The sequence below is a fragment of the Pelobates fuscus genome, chromosome 2 (genome assembly GCF_036172605.1).
Source record: "Pelobates fuscus isolate aPelFus1 chromosome 2, aPelFus1.pri, whole genome shotgun sequence".
Lineage (NCBI taxonomy): Eukaryota > Metazoa > Chordata > Amphibia > Anura > Pelobatidae > Pelobates > Pelobates fuscus.
The window spans coordinates 132,679,907-132,697,779 of NC_086318.1; positions in this window are offsets into that span (position 1 = coordinate 132,679,907).

Here is a 17,873-nt window from a genome sequence, read left to right on the forward strand (position 1 = left end):
AGGTGACAACGAGCACCCTGGGATGCCTGTTGTGTTTGGTCTTGCTCCTCCTCAAAGCTACACTCCTCCTCTGACTCCTCTTCCTCACAATCCTCTTCCAGAGTTGCCGCAGGTCCAGCAAGCGATGCTGATAAGGCTGTTTCTGGTGGTGATGGTGACCACAACTCTTCCTCTTCCTCTTCACGCTCATCTACAGCCTGATCCAGCACTCTTCGCAGGGCACGCTCCAGGAAGAAAACAAATGGTATGATGTCGCTGATGGTGCCTTCGTTGCGACTGACTAGGTTTGTCACCTCCTCAAAAGGACGCATGAGCCTACAGGCATTGCGCATGAGCGTCCAGTAACGTGGCAAAAAAATTCCCAGCTCCCCAGAGGCTGTCCTAGCACCCCGGTCATACAAATATTCATTAACAGCTTTTTCTTGTTGGAGCAGGCGGTCGAACATTAGGAGTGTTGAATTCCAACGTGTAGGGCTGTCGCAAATCAAGCGCCTCACTGGCATGTTGTTTCGCCGCTGGATATCGGCAAAGTGAGCCATGGCCGTGTAGGAACGCCTGAAATGGCCACACACCTTCCTGGCCTGCTTCAAGACGTCCTGTAAGCCTGTGTACTTATGCACAAAGCGTTGTACGATCAGATTACACACATGTGCCATGCACGGCACATGTGTCAACTTGCCCAACTTCAATGCCGCTATCAAATTTTTTCCGTTGTCACACACCACTTTGCCGATATCCAGTTGCTGCGGAGTCAGCCACTTTTCCACCTGTGCGTTCAGGGCGGACAGGAGTGCTTGTCCGGTGTGACTCTCTGCTTTCAAGCAAGTCAAACCCAAGACGGCGTGACACTGCCGTATCCGGGTTGTGGAATAGTACCTGGGGAGCTGGGGGGGTGCCGTTGATGTGGAGCAAGAAGCAGCGGCACAAGAGGACTCAGCCGAGGAGGTTATGGAAGAGGATGGAGTAGGAGGAGCAGAGGAGGTGGCAGCAGGACTGCCTGCAATTCGTGGCGGTGTCACCAACTCCTCTGCAATGCCACGCATTCCTTGCTTGTCAGCCGTCAGCAGGTTTACCCAATGCGCAGTGTAGGTGATATACCTGCCCTGACCATGCTTTGCAGACCAGGTATCAGTGGTCAGATGGACCCTTGCCCCAACACTGTGTGCCAGACATGCCATGACTTCCTTTTGCACAATCGAGTACAAGTTGGGGATTGCCTTTTGTGAAAAGAAATTCCGTCCGGGTACCTTCCACTGCGGTGTCCCAATAGCTACAAATTTTTTGAACGCCTCAGACTCAACCAGATTGTATGGTAAAAGCTGGCGGGCTAATAGTTCGGACAAGCCAGCTGTCAGACGCTGGGCAAGGGGGTGACTTAGTGACATTGGCTTCTTACGCTCAAACATGTCCTTGACAGACACATGACTGTGGGCAGATGAGCGGGAACTGCTCAAGGCGGGAGACGGAGTGGCGGATGGTTGAGAGGGGGCAAGAAGGACAGCAGTGGTTGACGTGGCTGAAGATGCTGGACCAGGAGGAGGATGGCGGCTTAGAGTAGGCGTGCTGCTTGTACTCATGTGTTGATCCCATAGGCGTTTGTGATGTGAGATCATGTGCCTACGCAAAGCAGTTGTACCTAGGTGGGTGTTGGACCTCCCACGACTCAGTTTCCTTTGGCACAGGTTGCAAATGGCATCGCTGTTGTCAGAGGCAGACACACAAAAAAATGCCACACTGCTGAGCTCTGCAATGACGGCATTCTGGTGGTGGACACAGCATGCGTTGATTGGCGTGCTGTCGGGCTGACCTCGGGTGCCGATGTATGCTGTCTGACTGTGCCACTAGCTCCTTGCGACGACCCCCCCTGCTTCCAACTCATCTCCTCCTCCTCTCTGTCTCCCCATCTGAACTTTCGCCCTGTTCTTCTTCTTGCCGAGCGGGCACCCACGTGACATCCATGGACGCATCGTCATCATCAACCGCTTCGCTTGTATCTGACAACTCACAAAAGGAAGCAGCAGCGGGTACAACATCATCATCATCACACCGTACCTCCATGTGTTTAATGCTGCCTGCCTGAGACATATCCCTGTTATCTACATCCTCTAGCAATAATGGTTGCGCATCACTCATTTCTTCAAACGGGTGTGTGAATAACTCCTCTGACATACCAAGTAAAGCGGCTGTGTTGCTAGTTTTGGTGGTGGCGGCAGGCGGGTGAGTGGTATCTTGAGAGGTGCCTGAAGCTAAGCTGGAGGAGGATGGTGCGTCAAGGTTCCGAGCGGAGGCTGTACAAGATTGGGTGTCCTGTGTTAGCCAGTCATCTATGTCCTCAGAACTTTTCAAGTTCAGGGTACGTGGCTTCTGAAAACTGGGCATTATTCTAGGGCAAAAGGGAATCACAGCACCACGACCACGACGGCCCCTGCGGGGTGGCCTGCCTCTGCCTGTCATTTTTTTGGGGATTAGTGGTACTATGCGTGCAAGCTACTGTGAGACCAGATATGATTGGCAATGTGAACTGTAACAGTTCTGCAGAGCACACACTGTAGGCCTGACACACCCGCTTGAAGACAAGTAACTGCTATTCAATCTATAACAGTGAAAAACTAATTTTGGTTTTAAAAGCACGCTATAGAGACACCAGATATGATTGGCAATGTGCACTGGAACAGTTCTGCAGAGCACACACTGTAGGCCTGACACACCCGCTTGAAGACAAGTAACTGCTATTCAATCTATAACAGTGAAAAACAAATTTTGGTTTTAAAAGCACACTATAGAGACACCAAATATGATTGGCAATGTGCACTTGAACAGTTCTGCAGAGCACACACTGTAGGCCTGACACACACGCTTGAAGACAAGTAACTGCTATTCAATCTATAACAGTGAAAAACAAATTTTGGTTTTAAAAGCACGCTATAGAGACACCAGATAAGATTGGCAATGTGCACTTGAACAGTTCTGCAGAGCACACACTGTAGGCCTGACACACCCGCTTGAAGACAAGTAACTGCTATTCAATCTATAACAGTGAAAAACAAATTTTGGTTTTAAAAGCACGCTATAGAAACACCAGATATGATTGGCAATGTGCACTGGAACAGTTCTGCAGAGCACACACTGTAGGCCTGAGACACCCGCTTGAAGACAAGTAACTGCTATTCAATCTATAACAGTGAAAAATAAATTTTGGTTTTAAAAGCACGCTATAGAGACACCAGATATGATTGGCAATGTGCACTGGAACAGTTCTGCAGAGCACACGCTGAAGGAAGGTCTGACAGAGCCGCTTGAAGACAAGTAACTGCTATTCAATCTATAACAGTGAAAAACAAATTTTGGTTTTAAAAGCACGCTATAGAGACACCAGATGTGATTGGCAATGTGCACTGGAACAGTTCTGCAGAGCACACGCTGAAGGAAGGACTGACAGAGCAGCTTGAAGACAAGTAACTGCTATTCAATCTATAACAGTGGAAAACAAATTTTGGTTTTAAAAGCACGCTATAGAGACACCAGATATGATTGGCAATGTGCACTGGAACAGTTCTGGAGAGCACACGCTGAAGGAAGGACTGACAGAGCCGCTTGAAGGACACTGACTGGCTGCTATTAGCTTACACTAGAAACCTTTTTACTTTGTAAAAGCACGCTATAGAGACACCAGATATGATTGGCAATGTGCACTTGAACAGTTCTGCAGAGCACACACTGTAGGCCTGACACACCCGCTTGAAGACAAGTAACTGCTATTCAATCTATAACAGTGAAAAACAAATTTTGGTTTTAAAAGCACGCTATAGAGACACCAGATATGATTGGCAATGTGCACTGGAACAGTTCTGGAGAGCACACGCTGAAGGAAGGACTGACAGAGCCGCTTGAAGGACACTAACTGTCTGCTATTAGCTTACACTGGAAACCTTTTTTCTTTGTAAAAGCACGCTAAAGAGACACCAAATATGATTGGCAACTGTCAAAGCACGCTGGAACAGGTCTACAGAGCACACGCTGAAGTAGGCCTGACACCCAGACGCTTGCAGACAACTAACTGCTCTTCTATTACAGTGAAAAAAAAATATTTCTTTTAAATCTAAAGCTTAAGCTATTGTTAAAACAGATATGAGTGGTGGCACTGACTGTGCAAATGGGCAAGGCATCCAACCTGACACAGAAGCTGGCAGGCAGGCAACTGCTCTTCTATTACAGTGAAAACAAATTATTTATTTTAAATCTAAAGCTTAACCAATTGTTAAAACAGATATGAGTGGTGGCACTGGGCAAGTAGGCACAGTATCCAATGTGAACCTCAAACAGAAGCTGGCACGCAGGCAACTGCTCTTCTATTACAGTGGAAACAATATTTTGGTTGTAAAAGCACGCTATAGAGACACCAGATATGAGTGGCAACTGTCAAAGTACGCTGGCTGCTATTAGCTTACACTGGAAACCGTTTTTCTTTGTAAAAGCACGCTAAAGAGACACCAAATATGATTGGCAACTGTCAAAGCACGCTGGCACAGGTCTGCAGAGCACACGCTGAAGTAGGCCTGACACCCAGACGCTTGCAGACAACTAACTGATCTTCTATTACAGTGAAAAAAAATGATTTCTTTAAAATCTAAAGCTTAAGCTATTGTTAAAACAGATATGAGAGGTGGCACTGACTGTGCAAATGGGGAAGGCATCCAACCTGACACAGAAGCTGGCAGGCAGGCAACTGCTCTTCTATTACAGTGAAAAAAAATGATTTCTTTAAAATCTAATGCTTAAGCTATTGTTAAAACAGATATGAGTGGTGGCACTGACTGTGCAAATGGGTAAGGCATCCAACCTGACACAGAAGCTGGCAGGCAGGCAACTGCTCTTCTATTACAGTGGAAAAAAAATGATTTCTTTAAAATCTAAAGCTTAAGCTATTGTTAAAACAGATATGAGTGGTGGCACTGGGCAAGTGGGCACAGTATCCAATGTTAACCTCACACAGAAGCTGGCAGGCAGGCAACTGCTCTTCTATTACAGTGAAAAAAATTATTTCTTTAAAATCTAAAGCTTAACCAATTGTTAAAACAGATATGAGTGGTGGCACTGACTGTGCAAATGGGCAAGGCATCCAACCTGACACAGAAGCTGGCAGGCAGGCAACTGCTCTTCTATTACAGTGAAAACAAATATTTATTTTAAATCTAAAGCTTAACCAATTGTTAAAACAGATATGAGTGGTGGCACTGGGCAAGTGGGCACAGTATCCAATGTGAACCTCACACAGAAGCTGGCAGGCAGGCAACTGCTCTTCTATTACAGTGAAAAAAATATTTATTTTAAATGTAAAGCTTAACCTATTGTTAAAACAGATATGAGTGGTGGCACTGGGCAAGTAGGCACAGTATCCAATGTGAACCTCACACAGAAGAAGGCAGGCAGGCACCTGCAATTACATTACACAGGAAAAAAAAAAAGCAGCCTGATGTTATAGCCCTAAAAAGGGCTTTTTGGGGTGCTGTCCTTACAGCAGAGATCCGATGAGTCCTTCAGGATTGTAGTGGACACTGAATACCCTAGCCTAGCTATCAATTTCCCTATCTATTCAGCAGCAGCTAAACTTTCCCTCCTCTCATTAAGCATGCAGCTTCAGAATGAATCGAAAATGGATGCTGGGAGGGAGGTTGGAGGGTGTGGAGGGGAGGGAGTGCTGCTGATTGGCTGGAATGTGTCTGCTGACCGAGAGGCACAGGGTCAAAGTTTGCCCAATGATGACGAATAGGGGGCGGATCGAACTGCGCATGTGTCCGCCCGCCGCGGCGAACGCGAACACGCTAATTAAGCAACCTTTGTAACTCCAGAAGTTGTGGACTACATTTCCCATGATGCATTGCCAGCATTATGGCTGTAAGAATGTTATGGGAGATACAGTCCCGAACATTAGGAGTGCCAAAGGTTGCCTACTATGACATATGTATGCCTATATTTAGTGATGTCCCGAACGGTTCGCTGGCGAATAGTTCCTGGTGAACATAGCGTGTTCGCGTTCGCCACGGATGGCAAACATATGCGATGTTCGGTCCGCCCCCTATTCGTCATCATTGAGTAAACTTTGACCCTGTACCTCACAGTCAGCAGACACATTCCAGCCAATCAGCAGCAGACCATCCCTTCCAGACCCTCCCACCTCCTAGACAGCATACAATTTAGATTAATTCTGAAGCTGCATTTTTTTTTTTTTATTATTATTTTTTTTGTGTGTTTGTGTTTATTATACATTATCCTCCATAGCTAGTAACCTGTGTTTATTATACATTATCCCCCATAGCCAGTAACCTGTAATTATTATACATTATCCCCCCATAGCCAGTAGCCTGTGTTTATTATACATTATCCTCCCCATAGCCAGTAAACTGTGTTTATTATACATTATCCCCCCATAGCCAGTAATCTGTGTTTATTATACATTATCCCTCCCATAGCCAGTAACCTGTGCAGCCAGTAACCTGTGTTTATTATACATTATCCCCCCATAGCCAGTAACCTGTGTTTATTATATATTATCCTCCCATAGCCAGTAACCTGTGTTTATTATACATTATCCCTCCATAGCCAGTAACCTGTGTTTATTATACATTATCCCCCCATAGCCAGTAACCTGTGTTTATTATACATTATCCCTCCCATAGCCAGTAACCTGTGTTTATTATACATTATCCTTCCCATAGCCAGTAACCTGTGTTTATTATACATTATCCCCCCATAGCCAGTAACCTGTGTTTATTATACATTACCCCCCCCCCCCCCCATAGCCAGTAACCTGTGTTTATTATACATTATCCCCCATAGTCATTTATCGTTGGACCTAGGCAGCATGATGTCTTAGGCCGGCCCAGAGAGTGAGTGAGTGAGTGAATAATATAATATATATGTTCAGAAACATATTAGTAATATATGTAAATCGGGTTCATGCAAAGAGGGTGAAAAGGTATTAAAGAAAAACACACTTATTGCATCAAATTTACAAAGCCAAACTTTTAAAAGCTTTCCTCATTTCTTTCTTGGGATGAGAAATATATCGGTTGTAGACTGAGGATTTCCATCTGCCCAATCTTTTAATAATATGCACTGGAGTTTCAGTGTGGAAGGAGACCAAAGCTGCCCCTATTCTAAATGAAACACCCGAGACATGGATACAACCCAATCTTAGGAGTAGTGTTTTGATGTAGAAGATGAATTTAGCCGTAGTCAGAGGGATTCAGTGAGAGTAGTGGTGAAATGTGTGTGGCATGACTGAGTGTGGGTAAGTAAGAGTCAAGTATTTTAACTGGGCACCAATTCTAGGTGGGATAAAGTGGTATAGCGAATGGAGGAGTAGCTTGGTTCGTTTTAGAGGTTTGTAGAGAAAGTATATAGTGATCATGATTTTTAGCGATATCCAATATTTTTAAGGTGGTCCCAGTGCCACCACTCATATCTGGTGTCACAATAGCTTGCATTTAAAAAAAACAAAACTTTTTTGACTGTAATATAATAGCAGTCAGTTTCCTTCACACGTGTGCATTTCAGGGCTTGCCAGGGCACAGTGTCACACCAGTGCAACTCATATCTGGTGTAACAGTAGTGTACATTACAAAAAAAAACTAGAAATTTGACTGTGAAATAATAGCAGTCAGTCTCCTTCACAAGTGTGCGTTTCAGGGCCTGCCAGGGCACAGTGTCACACCAGTGCAACTCATATCTGGTGTAACAGTAGTGTACATTTTAAAAAAAAATACAGGGGGCTTGTTGTCACCTTTCGGGGACCCTTGGTGTTGTACGTGGCTGGGTGGAGGAAGAGACCTTCAATGACATCAGTGAGGACAAGGAACGGGACATGGCTAGCTTGGTATCCAACCTTGTGCAAATGGGGAGTTTGCGGTTGTGCAAATGGACTGTTTGCGGTTGTTTGCGGTGCGTTAAACGGGGAGTTTGGTCTGTCACTGTGAAGCGGGCGTAATCCTTACACTACCTGATCGATACAACATCATACCTGATGTTTTAAAGCACGTTACTCCAAACAATTTAGGAATGTTAGGTGATTTATGCCCTTTATGGATTAAAACCAGACTCTGCATCAACTATGTAATTTTCCATGGGAGTTTTGCCATGGATCCCCCTCCGGCATGCCACAGTCCAGGTGTTAGTCCCCTTGAAACAACAATTCCATCACTATTGTGGCCAGAAAGAGTCCCTGTGGGTTTTAAAATTCGCCTGCCTATTGAAGTCTAAGGCGGTTCGCCGGGTTCACCCGTTCGCGAACATTTGTGGAAGTTCGCGTTCGCCATTCGCGAACGAAAAATTTTATGTTTGCGACATCACTACCTATATTGCCTTTTCCAAATTAATGGAGTGACCAGATTTTGTTTGTGATGTATTTGTTTTAGAAAAGTGTAACATGATATTATCCTACTGGATTTCATTACTAGACATGGGAAGAGTTATTGACACTAATGAATTATTAATGATAAGACTACAGAATATCCACTACCAAACAAATTCATTTAATATTTGAATTTGCAGGTATTTTTAGCTGACTAGGCAGTGTATGTATATTTTTAACATTTAATATGTGCATTGCTGTGCACTAAACTAGTTCTGAGCTGCTAACTGCTTCCTCTTGATAATGCTTTTTATTTTTGAAGCAGTAGAATTTTGTACTCATTACAGTTAAAATTATAGAGATATAGACTTGAAAGTAACAAATACCGTAAAAATGTTAACACGCTTTCTCCTTCCCAAATTTTAATTTGTAGTTTTATCACAATTGCTTCTCGTTATGGCTCTGTCCTTCTGGTAAAAAAAAAAAAAAAAAACAATATATATTTCTCCTTACTTTGCACAATAAAATTCTAAACAAAACTAAAGACATTTATACACATTGTTAAGAAAGTTGTTAAGCTATGAAAATAATTAAGGCTTAGACATTGTTCCTGTGTTTCTTTATTTTTGTTTAATTATAACAAAAATTAATTCAGCAGCTATTTTTACACTAGGTTCCAGAACCACCTCTGCCCAAAACAAAACGTATACCTACTTGTGGTTGAAGAAAAAACTTACACCTATAGTGGAGCCCTAAAGTGCAGTAATAAATGGGGGTAACTTACCCCAAGTATGTAAACAGATATACCAGGAGATTTATCAAAACATAAAAGACAGAAAAAAACACAATATATAGTGCAGATGGTAATAAAACACAATAAAAATCACAATAAAAAAACATGTATTGGATATATCCCTGGGAATATCTGTTTATATACGTGGGGTAAGTTCAGTGGTGTATTTTGGATTTGTGCTGCCCTAGGCACGACTAAATTCTGGCACCCCCAAAATCTAAATTTGCCCCCCCAATTCGTGCCAAGGCCACTTTTTTGACTGACAGACACATGGCCTCATTGATACATGCACTGATATACACTCACTGACAGATACAGTCATTGGCACACACATACAGTCATTGGCACACACTGTTTAACCAACACACACTCTCAGATACACATAAAATTACATACACACACTGAAACACACTCACAGGCACACCCATTCTCACTGAAAGACACACACTTTCACTTACTCACAGACACACACTGACAGCTACACTCACTCACAGTAAGGTGGACAGCCCCAGAACATGAAGCAAACAAGGCATTTGTCTGGGAGATTGGGTGACGTTTTTTGGCTCCCCCCCTGAAAGTGCCGCCCTAGGCAAATGCCTTGTTTGCCTTGTGGTAAATACATCCCTGGGTAAGTTACCCCCATTTATTACTTTTTTAGCGCTACACTATAGGTGTAAGCCAGCTCTATATACGCGTTTTACATACTATCATTGGCATTCAAATGTATAGCATTTCTCATTTACTATTTTCATTACAGGATGTCACAAGAGTCAATCCAAGGAGACGATCTGTCTCTACAGGGCACTTCTACTAGGCCCAGAATGCCTGTTAGACCAAGTTTCCCTACTGAATCTCTCATCTCCACTACCGCCCAGGTCTCTGAGATCCTGGACCATTTCTAAATTAGCAGCAGAGCTACGTCGTAGAAACATCCCTTTCCTGGCCACAGCTAGGAAACCTGAACTCTAAAACTTGCTAGAGGCCAAGTCCAGTTATTCCAGGCCTGCCACAAGTTCACAGGAGTCCCATGCCGGCAGTTTGAGAGTAGTGCAAGAAACATTATCATCAATCTTGCCTACACTTTAGTCACTTAACGAAAGAATGATCAAGATAGGTAGAAACAATCATCCCTACTACAATCAGCGCATTTGATGTTCCAGCCCCTGCACCAGCACCCACAAACACACAGGGTAGTGCCATTAATATTACCCCCCTACCCAACACACGCCATTGTCCCTGCACATTCGGTTCCCGCTTCTAAGAAATACATTCTTGTTGGCTAGGATGTCAACCTAGTATCTCTCCTTATTGCTTCGCAGGACATAGAATAGAGCACTTAATTCTGGATGTATTTTAGTGATCCTCAAAACCAGAGATACACGTTTAAATAATTTAACTCTCCATCCCCGAATTCATCCTCGCCTTTGAATTACAGGTGGTCCTCATTTAGCAACCTACCTGTTTTGCAACAGCTCGCACTTCTGACCAGGTGTAAGTGCAAGCGGTCGTGGGGATTCCCTGCTCTGGTGCGCATGTCTATGTTCGGGGAAACTTCCCTGAACATAGACGAACGCACGAGAGCAGGGAATCTATCTAATCTATGTTCGGGGAGATTTCCCCGAACATAGATCTGAGGAATTCCCTGCTCTGGTGCGCTTTTTTTTTTTTTTTTATTTGATTTTCTCTAACAGTTAAAGGACAACAATATCATTTGGTCGAAGTACACATGAACAATACAACAGTTGAACATCCACTAGGGGTCTTGCCCAAATTTTACATTTAACATATGTCATCATGTCTTGCAGGTATATTCTACTTGAAACAATACTTTAGTCCCACTGACTTGAACTCCGATTTTTGTTGGTTATCATGTGTCAGTCTCTGAGGTCTAATGCAGTTGTCCCGCATTCACTTCCTAATTTAGTGTACAGGTGTGTATTGCTATCTTTACACTATCCTACCTTATTTTGTGTGTGAGTTTAGTAGATAAGACTGCCAAGGTTCCCATATGGCCCTACATTGTTGAGATTGTCCTATCGTAGACATCCTTAACTCTTCCATTCCATGAATCTCATCTATTTTCATGAACCATTCCCTCCTAGAGGGTCTCCTGGTTGTTTTCCACAGCCCCGTTATCACTGATTTAGCAGCGGTTAGTACATAGAACATGAGTGAGCTTTTGAATTTGGGTATGGAGATCGGGGCATTGAAAAATAATAGTGTTTCAGGATTGACAGACAGAGAGATACCACTAAGTATCCCGGTGATCCTCGCCACCTCCCTCCAGTATCCCACAATCCTCCTACATGACCACCATATGTGTTGGTATGTGCCCTGGTTTGTCAAACATCTCCAACACAACGGCGATATATTCGAGTCGAATTTGTTGACATCGACAGGCGTAACATACCATTGTGAGAGAAATTTATAGTTCGTTTCCTGTAATATTATGCTAGAATGTGATTTCATCATTTTGGTGAAGATTGTGTGCCAGATCTCGTCTTCTATCGGGGTTTCGAACCAATTTTGGTTCCTCAAAGTGTAATTTGGGAGACTGTGATTGGTGCTTTCTTGCAACAAACTGTAGCACGTGGTTACTACTTTTGTTTTTGGAGGAAGTGAGCATAACTTTTCGAATTTTGTTACTTCGCGGGGCCTCCAATGTAGGAGCCCTTCTTTGGACAGGAAATGTTTGAGCTGATGGTACTGGTAAGTTTGTGTCATTGTTGGGTGATTTGTGCCTGTGACGTCCTCCAGGGATATAAGGCCTGTCACGGAGACTAAATCCTGTATGGTTACATTTTTGCCCCTCATTCCTGGATGAACCTTGCCCTGTATCACCTGAACATTACCTGATGGAAATAACGGATTGTGCGTTATGGGGTAGTATGGTGACGGAGTTGGTGTAAATTCTTTATGTAAGTGTATGGTTTTCCATGTTTCTAGGGTGGCGGAAATTGTGGGGAGACCTCGTGGTATGTGTCCTCCGCTGGTGGAAAGGGTCCATGGAAGCGCTTTGAGGGGAGTGAGTACTTGTGCTTGTTCTATATCAACCCATGCCTTAGTGACACCTTCCCTGGACCATTCTAATATCCTCGCCAAGTGGATTGCCTTATGGTAATTCCTAATATCTGGACATCCCAGACCTCCTTTCTCTTTGGGTTTAGTCAGTAAGTTGAAGGCTATCCGCGGGCGTTTTTTCACCCAGATGAATGTCGTAAGCATTGATTGGAGCTTACGGAAGAAAGCGGTTGGAATGTGATTGGGAATAGTGTTCAAGAGATACAAGATACGTGGGAGTATGTTCATAGAAATGATGTTTATACGACCCATCCATCTGAAGTGAGGTTTATCCCACCTGTCTAGATCTTTCTTTAGGGCTACTAGTACGTCTGGGAAATTTTCCTTGTAAAGTGTTTTGTGTGTATTAGTAATTTTTATCCCCAGATATTTGATAGAGTGTTTTGCCCATTGGAAAGGGTACGTTTGTTGCAACCTCCTAATCTGTTCTGGGGGTACGTTAATGTTAAGTATTTCGCATTTGTCCATGTTGATTTTAAAGTTTGAGGCCTTGCTATAGTCGTCTAGAACCTCCGTCACATAGGGGAGACTTCGTACAGGATTTTCTATGGTAAATAATAGATCGTCGGCAAAAGCCGAAACTTTGTACTCTTGTTTTTGGACTTTAATGCCTTGTATGTTGGCGTCTTTACGTATTGCCTGTAACAGGGGTTCTAATGATAAGATGAATAATAGTGGTGATAACGGGCAGCCCTGTCAAGTGCCATTGCTTATCTTGAATGGCTTAGAGAGTTGGCCATTAACCTTCAGTCGGGCTGTGGGGTGGGAATAAATGGCTTTAATCCATTGTAGCCATCTGTGCCCAAATCCCAGCATCTCGAGGGTAGCTAAGAGGAAGGTCCAGTTCACCCTGTCAAAGGCCTTCTCCGCATCGATTGCCAGGAGCAATGTTGGAGTTTGTGCCTGATAGGTATGGTTAATTAAATTTATAATTTTGGAGGTGTTGTCTTTCGCCTCTCTTGCAGGGACAAAGCCTGCTTGATCCGGGTGGATCAATCCTTGGAGGAAGGGTTTGAGCCTAGACGCCAGCATCTTCGTAAATATCTTAATGTCAACAATAATAAGGGATAAAGGCCTATAGCTGGCGCATTTCTCTAGATCTTTTCCTGGTTTGGGTAGAAGTGTAATTGTCGCCTCTAATGCTTGACTCGGTATGTGATTTTGGTGTGGGATAGAGTTTATCGCCTCCAGGAGATGCGGGTTAAGTACTGTTTGGAACATTTTGTAATAGGAGGCTGAAAACCCATCTGGGCCTGGGCTTTTGTTGTGTGGGGTTTGTTTTAAAGCCAAGCTAAGTTCATCTGATTTTAATGGCTCTTCTAGCGATCTCGTTGCTGCTGGGGGAAGAGTTAGGTCAAATTTGTTTTCTAAGTATTGGTGCATGTCCTCTTTGTTAAGTTCCTTCCCCTCCAAATTGTACAGTGAGGTATAGTAATCATGGAATGTGTCAGCTATGTCTTCCGTTTTGTGTGCAAACGACTCGTCTAGGCGTTTGATCTTGGGTATGTAGGTGAGTGTTTGTTTCTGTTTTAGGGCTTGTGCCAGGAGTTTCCCCCCTTGTGTATAGTAAAGCTGTTTTGTCCACAGGATGGCTCTTCGCGCTTTATCGTGCAATAGAGATTTGAGTTCTGACCTAAGGGCTATCAGATTACAGTATATTGAGTCAGTCATATCGAGTTTATGAGAGCTTTCTAATTGTTCGATATTTTTGATGAGGTCATCTATCTGTTTAGTTTTTTCTTTTTTGATATGTGAGCCCCATTGTATTAATTCCCCTCTGATCACTGCCTTATGTGCTTCCCATTGTGTGTAGGCTGAGGTATCTGGGGTTTTGTTTTCTTTAAAGTAAAGCGTGATTGCGTTGTTTATTGTGTCCTTGACCCGCTTTGTTTGTAGTAAGGTGGGATTTAGCTTCCATGAGCCTTTAGGGCGAGGGAGGGAAGGGATAGCCAGCGTGAGATATATCGGAGAATGGTCAGACCATGTCATTGGGCCTATAGAGGTGTCCTTGATCAGGCCCAAGTCTCTGTGTGACATCAGGAAAAAATCTATTCTGGAGTATGATCGTTTAGGGGCCGAATAGTGTGTATAGTCTTTTGTGGTTGGGTGGAAAATTCTCCAGCAATCTGTTAGTTGGTGTGTGTGGAGGGTGCGTTGTATTTGTGTAGTAAGGTGGTTGCTGTGTCGAGATTTGCTATCCTTTTTGGCGTCTAATGAAACATCAAAGTCTCCCCCCATAATCAGTATGCCATTTGTATTTTGCTTGACCTTTGCCATAATCTTTCTGAAAGCCCCGCATTGGTGTTTATTGGGAAGGTATATTGCTACCAGTGTGATTGGCTCTGTCCCTATTATCCCTTGGAGAATAATAAACCTGCCCGATTCATCCGCAATATGTTTAGAGTAGGTGAATGGGACCTGTTTTCCTATTAGTATCGCTACTCCCCTTGATTTGCTTTTGTTGTAGTTGTTGTAGTATACTTGTTGGAATTTGGGATGTGTAAGTTTTGGGGCCGAAGGGCCTCGTAGGTGGGTTTCTTCTAGAAATGCTATGTCTGCCTTCCTGGTGGCCAGTTCTGTGAGTACCATCTTTCTCTTTTCGGGGGTATTTAGCCCTCTAACATTGAGGGAGCAGATCTGTAATGTGCTCATAATCTAAAGTAAGTTAGTTTGTATAGCTGTATGAAGTGAACGGCTGCAATTGTGATTTTGTGGGCTATAGGCACGCAAACAGTGAGAGTGCACAAGGCCCCTGACGTGGGTTATTCCCGTTCGTGGATGACCTTAGTGACCTTTAGAAAGAAAACTTAAGAAGCAAAGTTGATCTGAAACACAAGAAAAAAATAACTATGTACAACTTGAGAGTAAGTAGATATGGAGTGTCTAACCTTGTGAAGGAGTTGCCCCAACGGGGGGCTATACCCTCTCTCAAGAATTAGAGGTCTAGGACTTGTCTGTAACTAGATCCTTGCTGAATGTACAGTTGTCTAGACCCCTATTAAGGAGTCGGTACTATCCCTTGAGTAGTCCCAGTGATCTGAGCTACCCCCAGGGCGTTAGTGTGACTATACAACGGAAATTATCTCCAAATTAGTACCGCTCAGGACCACTGCAGGTCCTATTCTATGGTCCGTGGGTGCGTGGACCCTTTTAGATCATGTGGCGTAGCTTCCAGCAGGGGCTAAGGGGTTAAGCCCCGCACTAGTTTCGCTTTGGTATGCGTTAACTTTTGGTCTAACGAATATATACATGTATGGCTCCCCTTAAGGCAGGCGACTGACACTTTACATTGAGTACTGGTTATAGTTTAGGGCGTAGTTATATCCACATAAACCTGGCTCGAGTTTACAGTTAAAGTTGTGGGATAACGTATCCTGACAACTACTCCCATTTCCTAATACAACGTGTATGAGGATAAAAGTAAAGCATTGTACACTGACTTATACTATAGCATAGTCAACAGTTTGCTATTCGGTATATATGATCCAGAGTCTCCATTTATAGTTACCACTTCCCGATCTTCGAGACACGCGGTTTCTACAACATAAGTTCTGTATATGAGGCTCAAGATAGCATCATTTAGATGAAGTCCGAGTAGATGAGTATGTCCTTTTCGTTCAGTTTATTCTCCTTGGGGTTATTGGTTGCTTCCTGTGTCTCAGGAAAGGGGATGCCGGTGGTGTCTTCCACGTTGATTTTCTCTGGGTGTCCGGCACTGTGCCTCTCGGTGGTTGTTGACGTGGTTGTGATGTCTCAGGTTCGGATATATCGTACCAGTCTTGGATCTCTATGTTGGGGAGACCTAGTCGCTGCGTGAATGCTTCCACTTCTGCCGCTGACGTTAGTGTCGCCTGTACACCCTGATGTGAAGCTGTTAAGGAGAAGGGGAAACCCCATCTATACTTGATGTTAGCCTGTTGTAAAGCTTGTGTGAGAGGTCTCAGGATTCTTCTCCCCCTCAGTGTCAGCCAGGCTAGATCTGGGAGGATTAAGATCTTGGCTTTGTTAAATATGATGTCAGTGGTGTCTCTGGCATTCCTCATGATGGCTTATTTTTCTGAGTAGTAATGTACCCTGCAAATGACGTCCCTTGGTGATTCATGGGACAAGCTCCTGGGTCTTAGTGCCCTATGAGCTCTGTCCAGAATGATTGGGGTATCTTCAGGCCTTTGCAGCATTTTATTAAATAGTGACTGCAGTATTAGGTGTAGGTTTTCAGGGGTTCCCTGGGTCTCTGGCAGTCCCCTTATTCTTATATTGTTCCTTCTACCCCTGTTGTCAAGATCTTCTGTGTGTCTCATTACATACAGGAGTTTTGTATCTCTGCACTCTTGATTTCTTTCTAACGCCAAGATTCTCTCTGACATTTGATCCCTATCTTCCTCCAGGTCCCCCACCCTGTTATCCACTTGCCTGATGTCAGAAGACAGTGAGGTGATCTGTTTCTGCATGGAGGCTTCCAGTGTCACCAGCATTGCTGCCAGATCATTCTTAGAAGGTAGGTTCAGCAGGATTTCTTTTATGTCTGCCATGGTCTGGTCTGGTGGTGTTTCGGAGCTTTCCATGCTGTGTGAGGGAGAGCCTCGTGACGAAGATGGCGTCGCTTGGCTGTCTTCCAGGCCTTCTCCGAGCACTTTCACTGTGTCTCTAAAGTATTTATCGAGACTGCCCGGATTTTTCGATACTCCCGGGTCCGGGTTGTTCGAGGAGGTGTATGCCTTCTTTTTATTGCCCATTTCGTGGTCGGAGTGTGGGTTTATTACCAGTTTTAATTGCCGCTCACATCAGTTGCTCGGCCACGCCCCCCTGGTGCTCTTTTCTATGTTCAGGGAAACGTCCCTTCCTCTCACAACCCTAGCATAAATTCACTTATACCTGCCGAAGAGTTATCCCTCTACTACGCCACCGTGGATCATGCCATACAAGCTATTTTACAAGCCGGTGAACATGCCTGGCTAAGTAAAATGGAAATAATGAGCACATTTAAACTTTTACATATTCATCCATGCATATTCATGGCATCAAGTGGAGGGACGAATATTACTTCGCTACCAGGCTCACTTTTGGCTCTAGGAGCAGTCCAAAACTGTATGATATCTATGCAGATACTCTTATTGGCTCCTGAATGTGGTCAAGTGTCCCACAGTTATACACTACTATGATTTCCTACTGGTCGGGACAGGTTCCCACACACCACAAAGCATCCTTAGCACTACAGCCCTGTTGTCAACACTAGGTGTTCCCTTGTCCCCCGACAAGACGTTAGGCCCCACGACAAAATTTGTGTTCCTGGGTATCTCACTAGACACTGTGTCAATGTAGGCATGCCTCCCTGATGCGAAATTGCTACGCATCAGGGAACAACTGGATCAATTCCTTCAAAAAGGTTCTGGTACACAGAGGGATCTTCAGTCTTTCCTGGGATCCCTCAATTACGCGATGTGGATCATTCTGCAGGGGAGATCATTTATCTCCAGATTACTCTGCCTCCTACCTGGCATATAGAGAAGACGGAACCATAGTCCTCAACCCCCCAAGCCCTGGCTGGTTTGTTCGTGTGGAGGCACTTCCTTTCAGGATGCAGCAGCCCACACCGGGTTCACTGCAATTTTTGGGAACCGTTGGTTTAGTGATGTTTAGCGAAATGTA